Here is a 19,194-nt window from a genome sequence, read left to right as displayed (position 1 = left end):
TCGGTTGTCATGTTTTTATAACTTTTGTCAGATGTTTGAAATCCTCTGGTTTTATCCATTGGAATGCCTTAAACATTTTGCCCATGGACCCCTATTTTTCTTTTTATAATCTTTAACATGTATAATTATAAGCTATGTGTGAAAGGCTAATAAAATCATATTAATGTGTGTATAGTTTTTGAGAACTTTAACAGGTCAATGATAAAACTATAAAAAAATAAATAAAGAGAGAACATTTGCCGCCAAAATTTCAATGGCTTATATCTCGAAATTCAAGCACATTGACCCCTATATTTTTTGTTGGCTTTTTTATTCTCCTTAATGAATCAAAGTCTACTAGTGTAATGAAAATCTATTTCTTTTGAAACTGAGCAGCGAACTTCCTTAATCGTCAATACTGGCTACATAATATAAGAATGTATGTGTTCAAGGTCAAATCTTCACTTTCCTTGTCTTACCCTTGTATGCAATTCATTTCATGATTAGGTTATAGCAGATTAGAAAACAATTGCCCTATACCTAAAAAAAAATCGAGAATTAAAGGGGCGCAAAGGCATAAGGAATAACTGTCGAAAATAATTTTAATTTGATAAATTAATACTGATACAAAAAAGATTCATGTACAAAATAAAGGAAATATATAATTACTGATAAAAATAATTGTATAAATATTTTCAATAGAATTTTACAAAATAAGCGTCATTTTAAAATGTTTTAGAAAAATGCCCCATAATGTTGAATAAATGATTACCCCCTCGCCTACCCAGAACCTCATTGATACGACACTTCCGATAGTTTGTTTAAAAAAAAATTCTGACCCTCAATTTGATGAATAAAATATTGTTGTCATACAGATGACAAAACAAATATTCTATATTTAGATTTTCCCTGTTCCTTATGAATTCAATTTGAAAGAAACTACTAACTGATAGCGTAAAAAAATAACATTTTCTGACTCGGAGAAAAAACATACCCCACTCCTTGAAGATAAATAGTTGCTCTCTTAAGCGTGCTGATATTTTATGAAAACCTGGTGCATACATTTTACAAATAAGCGAGTGAAAGCATCATATATGCATTGCCCAAATTTGTAATTAAATTTCACATGACGTTTGACATTTATCTATAATAAAAATATTTTTTTTAATAACCTATTAGTTTAAAAAAAAGAAATATTGACTAACTAAAATACCATCTTCAGTGATTGACTGGGGAAGATACCAAGTGACAAATACAAAGATCTACAAAATATCAAGTCAACAAAGATGAATATAAGAACAAAAGTAAAAACCAAACTGAGCTTCCCCAAAAAACACCAACAACCAACAAACAAACAACAACAAAATGGGAACTAATTACATGTTGTTACTGCTTCGGGAGGGTGTTACATTTCTGTAACTGTTTGCAGTTTTTGATTGAATAACAAATAATAGAAAATTTAACATCCAATAATAAGAATTATCGAAATGAATATAACGAAATATGAAAATAATCATATGTAATTATTTTGTACAGAGGTCTTACCAGCAATCAAGAACAGTGTCAACAGTCGTGTTATAAATACGATTACTATTTTTAAAATGAAAGAAAGGAAAAGAATCAGTAAATATAATGAATACGTTTTACCTATCAACTTTTCTTTTCTTTTTATCTTATTCCCGCTTATACCAGTAACCAGTAATGAATAACAGTTTGTACAAACAAATATTTTATGTCTATTTTGTTATTTTGGTTCGTTTTCACCTTAGGCCTAAACTTAACATGGCTGTCAGTTTATAAAAAAAAAGTTGTATACATGCCAATGTAAATGTCGTTTTGGCGCATACAATAATCCTAAAAAAATGTGACAAATGTAAAGAAAAATAATTTTAGGAAATAAAAGTAAAAACAAACAAAAGACGGTAAATTCAAAAAGGGAGAAAAACTACAAAATCTGTTTTGAAATTTTACTGGATATTCGGACTCCTTTGATTTGATCCATACAATGCCATTTAAATATGCGCCCGAAGGGTAAACATTGTATTAGTCTTTGAAACTGTATTAAAGATCGGATATCAGTATTTAAAATTATTCTTAGCATTCATATCTTATGTATCTGAGTCATATCATACTATTTTTGATTTTAGAGCATAAACTAACTAGAGGCTCTTAAGAGCCTGTGTCGCTCACTTTGGTGTATGTGCATATTAAACAAAGGACACAGATGGATTCATGACAAAATTATGTTGTGATGATGTTGATGTGTTTGAAGATTTTACTTTACTGAACGTTCTTACCATTTACATTTACAATTCTCTCTTTCTTTAATGAATTTTGCCAATTAGTAACAAAGAAAATTATTTTGTAAATATTTAAGGAGTCAACTGACCATTTTGTAATGTTGACTTATTTGTAGATCTTACTTTGCTGAACATTATTGCTGTTTACAGTTTATCTCTATCGATAATAGTATTCAATATAATAATAACCAAAAAAACGGCAAAATGTATTTAAAAAATTACCAATTGGGGAGCAGCTACCCATCAACCGGTTGTCCAATTCATCTGCAAATTACAGGGCAGATATATTGACTTGAAAACACCTCGTCAGATTTGCTCTAGATGCTTTGGTTACAGAGTTCTTAGCCAAAATCTACTTTTTACCATATGTTCTATTTTTAGCCATGGTGGTCTAGACTAGGTAAACTAGAAACACTAATGATGTTTGTGGCTAATTTGGTTAAATTTGGTCCAGTAGTTTCGGAGGAGAAGATTTTTGTAAAAGTTAAGTTACAGACGACAAATTTTGACGGGATGTATTATGGTTTACAAATGTCCGGTGTCCGTCCGTCTGTCTGTCCGTCCGTCTGTCCGTCCGTCTGTCCGTCTGTCCGGCGTAAACATGTCGCACCGTAACTTGAGAACGACTTATCCAAATTTCATGAAACTTAATATAGTTGTTTCTTATGATGGTCAAATGATCTGTATACTTTTTGGTGAAAATAAGATTAAAACGTTTTGAGTTACAGCACTTTGTAACTAAAAGAGGGGTGTGTTTTTTTCACATGTCGCACCGTATCTCAAAAACAATTCTTGATTATGGCTTAAAACTTTAAACACTTCTTAGTTATATTAATCTTAATATCTGTATACTTTTTGGGGATGATTCAAAATTTCATTTTTGAGTTATTGAGTATTTTGTAAAAAGGGGGAGGGTTTTTTTACATGTCGCACCATATCTCAAAGACGAATTCTGATTATTGCTTAAAACTTTACACATGTTTTTGTTATATTAATCTAAAGATCTGTATACTTTTTGGTGATGATTCAAAATTTCATTTTTGAGTTATTGTGTATTGTGTAAAAAAAGGGGGAGGTTTTTTGTACATGTTGTGCCGTATCTCAAAAACAATTTATGATTATTGATTTAAACTTTACACACTTCTTTGTTATATTAATCTAAAGATCTGTATACTTTTTGGTGATGATTTAAAACTTTATTTTGGAGTTATTGAGTATTTTGTTAAACAGGGGAGGTTTATTTTACATGTCGCTCCGTATCTCAAAAATAATTTATGATTATTGCTTAAAACTTTACACACTTCTTTGTTATATTAATCTCAAGATCTGTATACTTTTTGGTTTTGATTCAAAATTTTATTTTAGTGATATTTAGTTTTTTTGTAAAAAATAAACAGGGTTGGGGGTTTCACATGTCCCGCCGTATCTCAAAAACAATATATGGTTATTGCTTAAAACTTTCTCAGAAACTATTTATGATTATTGCATAAAACTTCCAGACAAGACGTCGGGCGTATCATGCGCTCATGGCGCAGCTGTTTATTAGAAGCATGTAATAATTAGGAAATGGTTGAACTAATTATATTTAAAAATAGGACTAAAATGAATTATAACTTGTAATGGTAAATGTAAGAAGCATGTGATAATAATTAAGGGGGGGTAATTTTTTTTCAAAAATAAAACGACCTACCTTTCAACTTTTTTGTTTATGTTTTCTTTGTCCTATCGCCACATCTTCTTTTTATCCAAAATCAATAATAACGACCTTCATTATTATCTACGGAAGCGTATTAGCGCCACACATTTTTTTTTTTATTTTTCTTCCTATGTTTGCGTTATAACGCAAACCTTTGCGTTATAACGAAAACATTTGCGTTATAACGCAAACCTTTGCGATATAACGCAAACCTTTGCGTTACAACGCAAACCTTTGCGTTATAACGCAAACCTTTTGCGTTATAACGCAAACATTTGCGTTATAACGCAAACCTTTGCGTTATAACGCAAACCTTTGCGATATAACGCAAACATTTGTTTTATCTTATTTCTTATTTAAGATTCAAAGGAAACAGTAGTTATTAATGGAGGAGGCTGGATATAATAAAATTTATCACCTTTGTAGTAATTGCAAAGTAAACTACTTGAATAATTAGATCATATCAATGACTAATAATGAGCATAATAATATAAGAAGATGTGGTATGAGTGCCAATAAGAAAACTCTCCATCTAAGTCACTATTCGTAAAAGTAAACCATCATAGGCCGAATTACGGTCTTCAACACGGAGCATTGGCTCACACTAAACAACAAAATATAAGGTCCTTAAAAACGATATCCAAGTTACTACTAGTATATATATTACAAAGAAAATTGAGTAAATTGAGGTTATACCTAAGAAAAAAATCAACCCTGCTAATATAGCTATAACCGAATATAAATATACTCCCAAAGTAAGCTCTCGTTTGAGAACTGTGTAAAGTAGGTTACATTCAAACAAGCTACCCTTTGGCCATTAATGTATAGAATGAAGATGTTTCATCAATAAAATTATGTTATCTCTATTCAAATTGCTACCCAAGCATCTTAAAAATACTTCATTATATTGAAATGAAAATTCAATGACTTTCTATCAAAGAATCTTGATCATATTCTGAGATTTAAAAAAAATGTTTCCTTATTAATAATTCATTTTAAAGCAGAAAGATCATTTTGTCTATTTGACTTGGAGGTTTCACAATTGTATGACATTATTTTTGATCTTTCAATTTTAATATGACTATATACTATATCTATTTTCTTGTTAAATTATATACTTTTCTGATGCACAAATCAGTCTTAATTTATGTATAATTGCACTTCAATTATTCCATTATTCCTATGCATATTTATTATAATGATTTGGCCTTGTATGTATGTTTCTTTTTTTATCTACTAGTAAATCACATCCGAAATGAATGACAGACGGACATATATACAAAACTTAATGAATAATTGAAATAAAGATGTTTGCGTCATAACGCAAAGGTTTGCGTTATATCGCAAAGGTTTGCGTTATAACGCAAAGGTTTGCGTTATAACGCAAAGGTTTGCGTTATAACGCAAAATGTTTGCGTTATAACGCAAATGTTTGCGTTATATCGCAAAGGTTTGCGTAATATCGCAAAGGTTTGCGTTATATCGCAAATGTTTGCGTTATAACGCAAAGGTTTGCGTTATAACGCAAAGGTTTGCGTTATATCGCAAAGGTTTGCGTTATAACGCAAAGGTTTGCGTTACAACGCAAAGGTTTGCGTTATAACGCAAAGGTTTGCGTTATATCGCAAAGGTTTGCGTTATAACTCAAAAGGTTTGCGTTACAACGCAAACCTTTGCGTTATAACGCAAAGGTTTGCGTTATATCGCAAAGGTTTGCGTTATAACGCAAATGTTTGCGTTATAACGCAAAGGTTTGCGTTATAACGCAAACATAGGAAGAAAAAAAAAAAAAAAAAATGTGTGGCGCTAATACGCTTCCGTAATTATCATTATGTTTTTTTCTATACTGTTTCCTTTTAACCTTAGATTAACCTCAACAATCAGTTACACACATTTTAATTTATGAGTAAATAACATGTGTTATAAAACGTATATATTTCATATGATATTCAACAAATCTTCAACTAAAACACGGCTTTATTCAGTGTTTCGAGAAAAGTTATCGCAAAAGAATAAGTAACGATGGTCAAGTATTGCGATTGAATCCAGATATTTTTTATTGTGTCATGAAAAAATTTGTATTCAGAAAACACTTGCAACGTCAGTTTATTAACTAATTCAAACAACTAAAATGATAAACATTGGGAAATAGACTGACTTAAATGGAAAATGGAAATGAGGAATGTGTCAAAGAGACAACAATCCGACCAAAGAGCAGACAACAGCCGAAGGCCACTAATGGGTCTTCAATGCAGCGAGATACTCCCGCAACCCGGTGCGTGCCTCAGCTGGTCTGTAAACATAAATGTGTATTAGGTCAGTGATAATGCATGTCAAAATGGCAAAAGAATATTATTTGTTTCAAAGAAAAATCAAGGGTTGGTTTTATAAAACTATAAAAGGTTCTTCGAAATTTGAGAGAAAAAAAGAAAAACAAAATGTTAAGAAACATATATATACTAACTTTACAAATGAATGCATAATCCACTTTCTCTCAAATTTTCGAGAGTTTGTCGTTTTCGTTTTTGTACATAAGTTAGGCCATTAGTTAATTGTTTTACATTGTCATTTTAATCAGAGCCTTTCCAAGCCGACTATGGTGTATTGTCTTTGCTCATTGGCTGAAGGCAGAACGCTGATCCATAGTTTTACATTTTTGTGTCATTTGGTCTCTTGTGAAGAGTTGTCTCATTGGCAATCACATCACATCTTTTTATATTAACTTTCAAATTTACTTGCAATTAAAAAAAACGTAAACAAAATGTTATTTGTGTAAATACTTTCAGTCTAGTAAAACACAATTACTCAGCCCCTTAAGTGCCATGTACAAATTATAAAAAATAAAATCTGGTGTAAATCGTGCACATTGATCTAAAACTTGTTTGCATGACAGGTGGTTGACTCATGTACACAATTTTGAAACATTCCTGAAATGATCGCAAACTTTCAAAAACATGTGTTTGACTTTCAATCTGGTGTACACGACTTTCGACTATAACGTTAGTGAGCAGGACAGAAAATAACAGCAGCGCCACCATACGGAGTAAACCTATCGCAATTGATACGATATTATATAGTTACGCCAGACGCGCGTTTCGTCTAGATAAGACTCATCAGTGACGCTCATATATATCAGGGCTTGTTTTGACATCCCGATATCCTTGAAAGTGTGTAGCTGCTTACAATGCATTTATTAAATCAAGTGTTCTAAGTGATGAAAGTGAAATCATCACTTCGTAAGTGTTACGGACGTATTACGAGTTGGTTAATTGTTACGGAATATATCCGTATCACAAGTGATAGCGGAAATGTTTCTAATGTCAAAGCTGCAGTACCGTCCCCTATTTGGGAATAAGGCTTATTACCATGTTTCTACATACATGAGCATCACGACTTGACATATTGAGCATGATATTATAGTAACTATTCAGGCAGACCTGAAACCATCTCCATTTTTGTTGAAGTTCTTGTTGCTCATTCTTTTGTTTCCCATGTTTTGTGTGTGAACTTCTTGTTGTTCAGTCTTTTGTTTCCCGTGTTTTGTGTGTGTACTTTATTTATCTATTGGTCTTTTTGGTTCCTTTTTTTAGCCATATCGATTTATTTTCGACTTAACAACTGAATGTCACACTGGTATCTTTTGCCTATCTTTTTCGGCAACCTAGTAAGCTGATAAAATAGTGAACAGTAATTTTAAGCAGTAAGACATTTCTTATAAGCAGACACTGGACATTGATTCCTTATTCAAGAATTGAAGGTTTCTTTTTGTTACTTTATTGGGGTGTAAAAGCGTTGCCCGAAGTACATTTTGTATGAAGCGCGGAAGCGAATGTGAGAGCCGTGGTGTAGTGGTTAGTGCATCGGACTACTAACACAAGGGTTCCTGGTTCGATTCCCGTCTGTGATGAAAATTTCAGGGACTGAATTTTTGGCTCTCCCTTGACACCATTTACGAGTATGGTGTTCAGGAAACGATGATAGTCCGTCGGAAGGGGACGATAAATCATGGCTGACCCGTGTTAAGAGAGAGCCATATCTCTTGCACGTTAAAGACACCCTTGTAGATTTCGAAAAAGGGCAGGCTAATGCCGCTACAAGGCAGCACTCGCACCCGCAAAGTGGAAAGGGATAAATATAAGTTGCAAAACTTGTTTCCCAATCCACTATAAATAAAGATGTTTAAACTGAACAGAATAATAAATTTAATAAATATTTGAGAATATTACTCAAAATGTTTAATGTCTTGCCAGGTGACGTCTTTATTTTCATACCAAAGGCACCGATCACTCACCTAAAGTTTGCGTGATTGTTTGGGATTCATGCTAAAAAGAATCTGATTGTGAAAATGCTGTCAAACTAAAAGCCTATTCAGATAATTTTGCCTACAGCTGTGTTTTTAATCGGACATATGAAGATGTTTTTGCAAAACATGAAATTAAATTCCTCCGTTAGGTATACGTTTAAAACCACATTCAGCTTCTTTTGATTTAAAATCTGTTGTTCAAGTTAAACCTTGCAAATGTTCTCCATGGGAACTTCCCAAACCAAAAATAATATTTAATCTCCGTGAACACAATGAAAATAAAAGAAATCCTATTTTAATTCAGCAACACTATGCTGAAATTAAAGCCAATTATTTAAATGGTTCAACTGTCTTTACTGATGGATCAAAATATGGTGACATACATGTAACTGCCTCTGCTGCTGTCTTCAGGGACAGAGCTGCAACGCTCCGTTTGTCATTTGCCATCTGATGCATCCATCTTTACTGCTGAAGCAGAAGCAATAATTTTGGCTTTGAAATTGATTGCTTCTTCAGATAAATCCAAATTTATTATATGTTCTGATTCACTTTCATGCTTACAAGCTATACAAAACACTAAAAATAAAAACCCAACAAATGTAATGAGGAATTTAAAAATTCTTCTTAAAGAAATACTATTTCTATGGATGCCGAGTCATGTTGGAATCCTTGGGAATACAGTTATAGACCTTGAGGCAAAGAATGCCCTTGATGTCCCTTTATCTAACTGCGATATAGCATATATTGATTATAAATCTAATATGAGAGAATATGTTTAAAATATATTGAAAAATAAATGGAGTAAAAAAGATGATAATAAATTACATGATATTAAACCTAATTTAGGTAAACCTTTCAATAATTTTATGTGCAGAAAATATCAGTGAGTAGTAGGGAGGGAGATATTTTATGCACCCTAAAAACACAGGGCGCTAGGGCGCTGACGTCATATGCGAATGCCTCGCCCCCAATATCATATATGGGCATATACTAGCCCTAATGACTTCAGCGGAAGTAAGGAAGATGAGTAAGAACGGATGGACGCAGGTCATATTTGGTCATGACGCGGTGCGACCATGAATCATCAGGATGCAAGATCAGGACATGACTCATTACATGATAATACGGGCTATATATCAAAACGGAAGCACCTGATGTCGGATTATGACTCTTGGACCACCATATGATGAATCCCATATATGGAAAGCGACCACAATACCCTATGACCATAAATGGAAATTATGACCAAATTTGGTAAAAACCTTATTTTCACTCAAAATAAACATACATGACCATATATGGAAATCGACAAAGCACCTATTACCATATATGGAAATCATGACAAAATTTGGTAAAACCTTATTTTCGTTGAAAAATCAAAATAAAATACATGACCATATATGGAAATCGACCAGATACCCTATGACAATATTTGGAAATCATGACCAAATTTGGGGAAAAAATATTTTCACTCAAAAATCAAAAGAAAATACATGTCCATATATGGACAACAGGTCACGTGATCGTATCGAGGAACGTTAACTCTGGTACAAAACAAGGGAAGCAACTCTGTATATATCTCTCTCGTGGAGTGACAATTCACCGTTGGAGGCAAGGTCACGTGATCATATCGAAGAACTCTGGTACAAAAAAGGGAGGCAACTCTTCATGGTGTGAACGTCAATCACCGATTAATCGTATCGTGTTCGGGGCAAATAGAAAAAAAAAATACCAACGCAGATGTCAGTTTCATATATATTTATTACATTCATTCGTACAACGCACGCAGTTTGTCGTCGTTACTCATCACTTCTCTAGGGGAAAAATCTTTCACAATGTCTTCCATGCTAATGTTTCTATATCTCATCTTCACGAAATGTACACAATAGAGTCCGCACGTATCGGATGATCCCGGTTGCACTTGAGTCGCACTGAATCTGTATTGAGGTCAATTGGCGATGAGCACGTTCCTGAAGCGACGATGGTAATACTCCGGAGAACGTCCGAGTGAATCGAAGAATTCTGCCGGTCCCGTGGATGGAAAGTGAAACGCCACCCAATGCTTCCCTGGTCCATCGCAGGTATCCGTGTTGACGACATAGGTCATCGGTCGGTGCGAGATGTCTGCGGGTAACTCTTCGGCACAACGTACTTCCCGTGGCTGCGGTGGGATAACAGCCGCCGTCCGGTCCGTTCCTGTTTCGACACCCGTTTGCCATGATCGTTTCGGGTCCGACGTATAGATATATACAGAGTTGCTTCCCTTGTTTTGTACCAGAGTTAACGTTCCTCAATCACGTGACCTGTTGTCCATATATGGACATGTATTTTCTTTTGATTTTTGAGTGAACATATTTTTTTTCCCCAAATTTGGTCATGATTTCCAAATATGGTCATAGGGTATCTGGTCGATTTCCATATATGGTCATGTATTTTATTTTGATTTTCAACGAAAATAAGGTTTTTACCAAATTTTGTCATGATTTCCATATATGGTCATAGGTGCTTTGTCGATTTCCATATATGGTCATGTATGTTTATTTTGAGTGAAAATAAGGTTTTTACCAAATTTGGTCATAATTTCCATATATGGTCATAGGGTATTGTGGTCGCTTTCCATATATGGGATTCATCATATGGTGATCCAAGAGTCATAACCCGACATCAGGTGCTTCCGTTTTGATATATAGCCCGTATTATCATGTAATGAGTCATGTCCTGATCTTGCATCCTGATGATTCATGGTCGCACCGCGTCATGACCAAATATGACCTGCATCCATCTGTTCTGACTCATCTTCCTTACTTCCGCTGAAGTCATTAGGGCTAGTATATGCCCATATATGATATTGGGGGCGAGGCATTCGCATATGACGTCAGCACCCTAGCGCCCTGTGTTTTTAGGGTGCATTAAAGATCTCCCTCCCTACTACTTCAGTGTGTTTTTTCTAGATGTCGTATTGGTCATACTAAAATAACACACGAGTATTGTTTAAAAAATTAAGATGAACCACAATGTGTACCTTGCAACTGCAAGAATACTGTTAAACATGTTTGAATTAATTATATTGACTTTGCTGATATTCGTAAGAAGCATTTAAATGTCAATAATATGTATGATTTATTTAATATGTTCCATATACAAATATTGTTGCATTTTAAAAAAAAAATGGAATTTATTATTGACTATAAAAAAAATATTACATTTAAATCGTTTTTAATTTTTATCACGTTATCTTACTGTCTTATTTTAAAAATATGCTTTAAATTGTAAAAATATTCGAATTAGCTCTCGTCGCGATATAGCCTTTTTGTGCTTATGCGGCGTAAAGCATTCAACAATCAATCAATCAATCATGATTGTTAAAATTGTCGCACCGTGTAATGTAATGCAGAGGTGATCTCAGGTAACCTGATCATGTTCAGTCATACAGAGGTGATATAGTGTTACCTGAAATTATCTCTGTTTTGAAAAGCTGATCTGGAATAACATGAACATTCAGAAACCAATAGTCTACTCTGTTGGTTCCTAGTCAGAATAACAACGCTTACTTTACACAAAGAATTCGGTAAGAAACAATTATAATTTAGTGCACATCTCGTCTTATTTATATTATTGATGATTTGAATTTCCGAAATATATTGTATGTTTCCTGAATGTTTGTAATGGTCGAGGAAAATAAAATATCCTTTCTGGGAAAAAGATCAAGGAAAAAAAACTTCCAGTTAATCTGTCCAGAGTTTTATGTATTTAATGTCTTGCCAAGTGACTTATTTATTTTCATACTAAAGGTACCGACCACTCACCTTGACACATTCCCCATTTCCATTATCAACTTTTATTTTTTTATTAAATTCTTAAGACCAAACCATACTAATGGAGTATTGACAATTATACTTGTGAAATAAAATAACAACTGGTGGATACAACACATCTCTTAACATTTAATAGAAAACTATACCGTGTTAAAGTGTAGCTAAAAATATCACACAGTCATTTTTATTGGAAAAGAGGGACAGAAGATACCAGATGGACATTCAAACTCATAGATTGAAACTAAATTGGCAATGTCATGGCTAAAAAAGACGAACAAACAAATATTAGTACACACAACATATAAAAAAAAGACTAGGCAACACGAACACAACTACAAACTGGGGGTGATATCAGCTACGGTGGAAGAGGGTTAGCAGATCCTTGAATATAACACCATATGATAATCAACCAAATATGATAATTAATCCCATACTTTTGAGGAAACCCTTCATCAAATATAAGTAGTCACCACGTGTAGACATTTAACCAATCATATCTCAAACGTTTCAAACACACATTGATTTTTCTAGGTAGTTATTGGACTTTGACCATTTAAATATACTCATTTGAAACTCAATAACATATTTTGAACACATCACAACTCTTCAGATATCGTTTTATATAAGGATTTTACTCTTGGCGGGATAATTTCTTACCACATGGACATGATCAAAGTGTTAACGTATGACAGAACTCTTGTTAGAATGTTTGTCGGACAAATGTCATACATTGCATGATGGTGATCATCATGAGTAGTTGACCATACTATACTGCCATTTCGATTTGATCATTATTTGATAAGGTTTTGGTCGTTAGTAACATTAGGAAGTGTAATAACGCAGCAGTGGATGCTATTTCGATTTATGTGTTTGACTGTACTTTTGGTATCGTTCGCCCCTCTTTTCTTGACTTTGGCTTACTGATCTTGATTTGCTGTTCATTTTGTGTTCTGTTTCTACCTCAATTTTGTTATCGCATAGGATATTAATTGCAGTAAAGAAAAAGTAAATTATGGAGTTGTACAATTTATTATTAATAATAATTCTCCTTTCATTTATGATATATTATTTTACTACATCCTGGGTTTGGAGTATTTGTTATTCTCCACATACATTGACGGCCATTACATTGATTGTTGTCACATTTATCACATACACCATAGTTCTGGAGACAGGAAATGTTGTCGGTCTGATAATTCACTTTACAACCAATATCTTCCTCGGCTGCGTAAGGGCTTAATACCTGCAAGACAAGTTCAAACAGAATTATGTTTTTCTTTGGTTCTCTTTGACTCATGTTGGTTCCTTACATGTATACGGTAAATGGTAATTTAAAAGAATATTAAAAGTTGATAGCATAAACATAACTTCGTAACGGAAAATTACATTTTTTTTAAAAAGATCAAACAAATTCTTCATCCATGTCAAACTTATCATGACAAAAAAGGAACAGACATTTAATAAGATTTCAAAATTGATGACTTATTAACTATACATTATCAAATTGTTAAAATAATAATAAAATGCGTTAGCGGGTTCATGTTGGCATTATGAAAATAAATTCTAAATGTCTTAACAAAAAACAATATCAAGCCTAGCACACATTTTTGATTGTATCAAGTATAATGGATATATTTGTTTAACTGCATTTCCTCTTACTTTGCAGTTATTTGTGCAACCCTCTGCGTAACCTCCGTTCAGTCCACTCAACTGTACATCAGTCATTGCATTACACCTTTTTTGGAAACCACAGGTATTGATACGATATCGCTGTGGAGAACCTTCTTCAAATGTACCTAAAAAGATATAAACATTAGCTGAATGATATATATATATCATAACAATAACTATCTCTTATAGACTTAGTTGGATATGATTGGTTAAATGACTTCACGTGGTGACTTTATTTATTGTATATAGGATGTCCTAAAAGTAGGGTGTTAGTTACCATATAAGGTTAATTACCATATGGTGTAAGGAAGGAGTTAGTTTTAATGCAATAGCACATTCTATTGTTACAGGGCGTGTTGTTTACTGAACCCGGCAATAAAGTAGAAACGCGCCACGTAAATATTAATTTGTTTACTAATAAATCCAATGGATATTAGATAAAACTTAGAATGGAATTCGAAATGGTTTTAAAAAGACAACAACCCGACCAAACAGCCGAATGTCACAAATTAGTCTTCAAGGTAGAGAAACGGGTTTCAGCTGGTCTCCAAAAGACAAAAATGTGTCCTGATAAAAATAAAATGGATGTCATGCTAGACTCCAAAAATGTAAATTATCCAAAAAGCTAACAATGAACATAAGCTCTTTACTGGAAACCGTATAACGTGTTAACTGATTGACATTTTATTCTTAGATGTATTATATATTTTATTAGTTGTATATGGCTTAAAACTAGCTGTTACTTCAGTAAAATAAGCCTCCATTGGCTCATGTTGTTCGCTTTTTATACATGTAACCGGATATTCTTTTTTTATATCATAAATGTTGTTCGGCATTGATAGTAACAAACAAATGATCAATTATAAACGTCGAAAGCAAACAAGTGGTGTCTACCTATAATTGTTTACTTTTATAAATTTAAATCTGAAGGAAGAGCACTCATAACACATCTTCTTATATCTTACTTTATAAAGTTTAGTCTGATGCACATGAGGCATGCGCATGAAAAGAACTTATTATTAACCTGAATCAAAGAGCCGGTTGACATTTATTTTACCTGACACAACGTAACATGAATCATCTGGAAGGGAAACACCGCAAAATGTGCTGTACTCTGCCGTTGTCAAAACTATCCGCTCACCTTGGACTTTATTCTGTTAAAAACATAAATGTACCCTTCAACAATGAGCAAATCCCATGCCGCTCAGATAGCTATAAAGGCCCCGAAATGACCATGTAAAACAATTCAAACTAGTAAACTAACGGCATCATTTAAATAAACAAATGATGAAAAACAAATATGTAACACATACACAAACACAGTGCTAGTGACCTAATACGATATATATATATATATATAATGACTGAAAAAATAGTCAACGATCAATCTTACAGGGCGATGGATCATGTAATATGATTCTGTACACTACAAAATATAATATTTAACAAGTCAAAAAGGGTACAACATCACCATAAAATAACTATAAAATATACAAATATTAGATAATAACAGAAATATACAAAACTTATTTTTTCAATCACTATTAGACTGCTATTTGTTTGGAAGGCTTTAATATGTAGTTTCCGTTGTAATTGCCCTACCGTTGTCTAATTTATACCATCCTGGATCGGCAAGGACATTTTTGATTATTTTGATTTTTTTGTTTGAGGACTGCCCTCTATGCAGTTATTACATCTCAACTGTCACATCCTTTGGAAATCTAAAGTTGTGCAATTTCATATCGTAAATAACTATTTTTATTTTTGGCATATTTCTGTAGTCTTTGCGGTGTGTTTGGAAATTTTAAAATTGTTCCAGCGTTCGCTTAAATTGTATAAATCAAGATTTTGATAGAGTCTCAATTTGAATTGACATGATTCATTTGACATCGTGCTATTATTGAAGAAGGATATCTGTTATCCGAAATATCTAATATTTGTATATTTTATAGTTATTTTATGGTGATGTTGTACCCTTTTTATATAGGCGTAACAAATAAATTTCACATGTGCAGATGTATATATTCATTAAATAAAATAGTAAAATAAGTAAAAATGTTAACAGTTCCATGGAACTGTTAACTTTTTAACTTATTTTACTATTTTATTTAATGAATATATATATATATATATATATAAACGAGTCTGAATTGAAAACTACGTTCAAACCTATGATTGCGTTGGATAAAAACCGCAATTTTTTATACGTGTGCATGTCAAACAAATTCCGTTGTAGAAGTGTCTAAAAACAGCACAAACAATATTTTCCAAAATACCAAAAAAGTGAAAAAATATATTTAAACAAAACGCATTTGACTAACAGGTCGAACAACTGATGTTCTTTAACCCTGCTGACTGCCATTGGCGATTGCCAAATAAAATTGATCACAAGATGTAACAAAATGGATCTTAATATGAATTTAATACTTAACAGATTTTTTTTTGTTAACTTAGGGCCACGATGTTGTTCCACAAACATTCGGTGTCAATATTTCTTTAGTACACCATATCCGGATTTCGACCATAAATGTCTCTTCAGTGATGTTAGGGACCGAAACGGTATTTGGAAGGCCATATAAAAAGTACCCTCATTTTTAGAAAAAGTACCCTCAATTTTAGATCAACTCTTGAATTTTAAGAGTCAATATAGGATGAACGGATCATATAAACCGGAGGGAAAATATGATACATGCCCAAACAAAAAATATAAACAAGTCTAAATGGAAAACTACGTTCAAACCTATGATTGCTATGATACATGCCCAGACATATATATAAGGTCAGTAAATATCATATAGGGTGATAGCTTGATATATTTGCATGATTTGAAACAAGAGCAAAATAAGGTATCGTCGACACTGTGTCTTTGGCATTTGCTCATTTTAGATAGAATATTATATGGATCGTTGTCTATTTGGAAACAAAGTATACTTCAAGTAAGGGAAATATATGTTATACCACAGTGGAATGGTTAAGAACGAAAAATAAACGACACTAATCATACCTTACTTACCCTTCCGGAGCACCTGAGATCACCCCTAGTTTTTGTTGGGGTTCGTGATGTTTATTCTTTAGTTTTCTATGTTGTGTCATGCTATTGTTTTTCTGTTTTTCTGTTTGTCTTTTTCATTTTTAGCCATGGCGTTGTTAGTTTGTTTTAGATTTACGAGTTTGACTGTCCCTTTGGTATCTTTGGTCCCTCTTTAACTAAATAGTTATGTGTAAAAACACAATATCACCCGTGCACACAAGTATTTAGTACATGCAAACAAAACAAAAACCAAAATAGTTCACGTACCTTGAAATCCTCTAGTACATCAACAGTTATTTCCTTAACGTTATAGTTTCCGGTTTTAGCCGGAACAACAGCTGAACTCACAACATGAGCTTTGATTACTACAAAATATATGTAGTAAGATAGATTGATTTGTAAATCTCTTTATTTAAGATTGTTGCTATCAAAGATTGCATTTGAAAACTTTGCTTATAATTTACTATTATTTATTGTAAAACATACAATTGTTTTGCATTGTCTTATCGGGGCCTTTTATATGCGACTATGCAGTATGGGCTTTGCTCATTGTTGAAGGCCATACGGTGACCTTAAGTTGTTAATGTTTGTGTCATTTTGGTATTTTGTGGATAATTGTCTCTTTGGCAATCATACCACATCTTCTTTTTTATATATTTTACTGTTTCTTGATCTAACGATGTCTTTTTTATTTCGTTGTTACATCGGTCTGACTCATTCACATTTAAAGCAGATTTTTTTGCTAATTTCAATCTTTTGTGTTTATGCTACTTTTATCTCATGTTTAGTTTTTTTTATGCATAAATAATTTTGCAATATTTTGAAATCTTCAATGTAAAAACAGCACATTAAAAGGACTATTTAATATACATGTAACGAAAGATATGCTTTTTGTTATCGTTTGATACTTAATAAAATTAACCAATTTTCTTGCACCAGATGCGCATTTCACAAATGTAGATAATTCAATTTCAAGACAAACACCACAGTTTGTATACCCCAATTCAAGTTGACAAATTTTATGCAGAATATACTGTATTATTCTTGCACTCCGACTTCAGAATAAACGTAAAAATCATTATGTTACATGCTTAGCTGAAATCTGTTTAAAAATATTCAATATGATAAGGTATTTTAGTGTTCAAAATGTCATATCAGACTATTCACATATGGAAAAGAGAAAATACCTATACTCACCGAAAGATTTTGGATCACAAACAAAGTTTTGTAAATGACCTCGCATACAGAAGCAAGCTTGGGTATATGTTATATAGCATGTCACAAAGAGTACAACGAAAGCAGTATAATTCGCCATTTCTTCTTAATCTGAAAATAAAAACGAATTAGTGTATATTATTTTCAGATATTTGAATTCATTGCCATTGGTCACTAGTGTTGCAGATGAAAAATATTTTCTCTTCTGACAAGCCCCCACTTTTACGGATTATCTACATGTAACTACTTTAAAGACCTACTACCAGTACTTGTTAAAAATTCTAACTGTAGTGATTATCAATATGCATGATATATTTGCAAATACTCGTCAAATTAGAAACAAATGTAGTAAAAAACTAGTATATCACATGTATCGGAATGTATTCAAAACCTGAATATGATAAGTGCATCGTGTGTAGCTCTAATCAACAGAAAGTATTAAAATATTTAATTATGATTCAAAGACAAAGAAACGAAAAGACAATAGAAGTAAGTTAAAATGAATACATTTACCTTTTTGTTGATTTCTTATGTGTTGTTGTCTTTCCGCAACAGTACCTGATAGTAGTATTTTGTAACGACACACAAGACATATTTATATATAATTCATTTATTGAATGATATTATCTCAACTTTGATTAACCCACAAAAACACCGCAAATACCACGTTATTATTTTATGTTAAAACAACATATGTTTTCATAAAAAAAATCTATTAGGAAAAAAAGAAGATGTTCTTGAACATTTGAACTCGTGGGTGAATAAACGTTTACATCTTTTAATACAAAACTTTATACACCAAGTTGGAGTTGCTTTTACGAATATGTTACACCATTTAACCTGCGCTCAATTGAGGTAAACGACGCCATTGTAAAACCAGTTTTTAATGTGACGTATTTGTAATAACATAAACATTCTGACATGGGAAATTTAATAGAAAGGTGTAGAAAGTGCAAGTATTTGAAAGTCTGATATATGTTAAACACGATATCAATGGGTCTATATCTGTAGGGATTTCAAACTTTTAGGACGCCGTGATCATCATGTCACTCTTAGGATCAGTTTGTGCCCGTTGACAGCTACTATTTTTTACTTTCTCTTGTGAGATTTATTCTATTGGTAAGTACGTGGTCTTTCGATTAATCTTTAAGCTACTGTTGTATCTTTTGGTGTATACTGTTGGC

This window comes from Mytilus trossulus, chromosome 5 (genome assembly GCF_036588685.1).
Source record: "Mytilus trossulus isolate FHL-02 chromosome 5, PNRI_Mtr1.1.1.hap1, whole genome shotgun sequence".
NCBI classification, from domain to species: Eukaryota; Metazoa; Mollusca; class Bivalvia; order Mytilida; family Mytilidae; genus Mytilus; species Mytilus trossulus.
The sequence above is the reverse complement of the archived record's forward strand: the minus strand, read 5'-3'. Positions refer to the sequence as shown.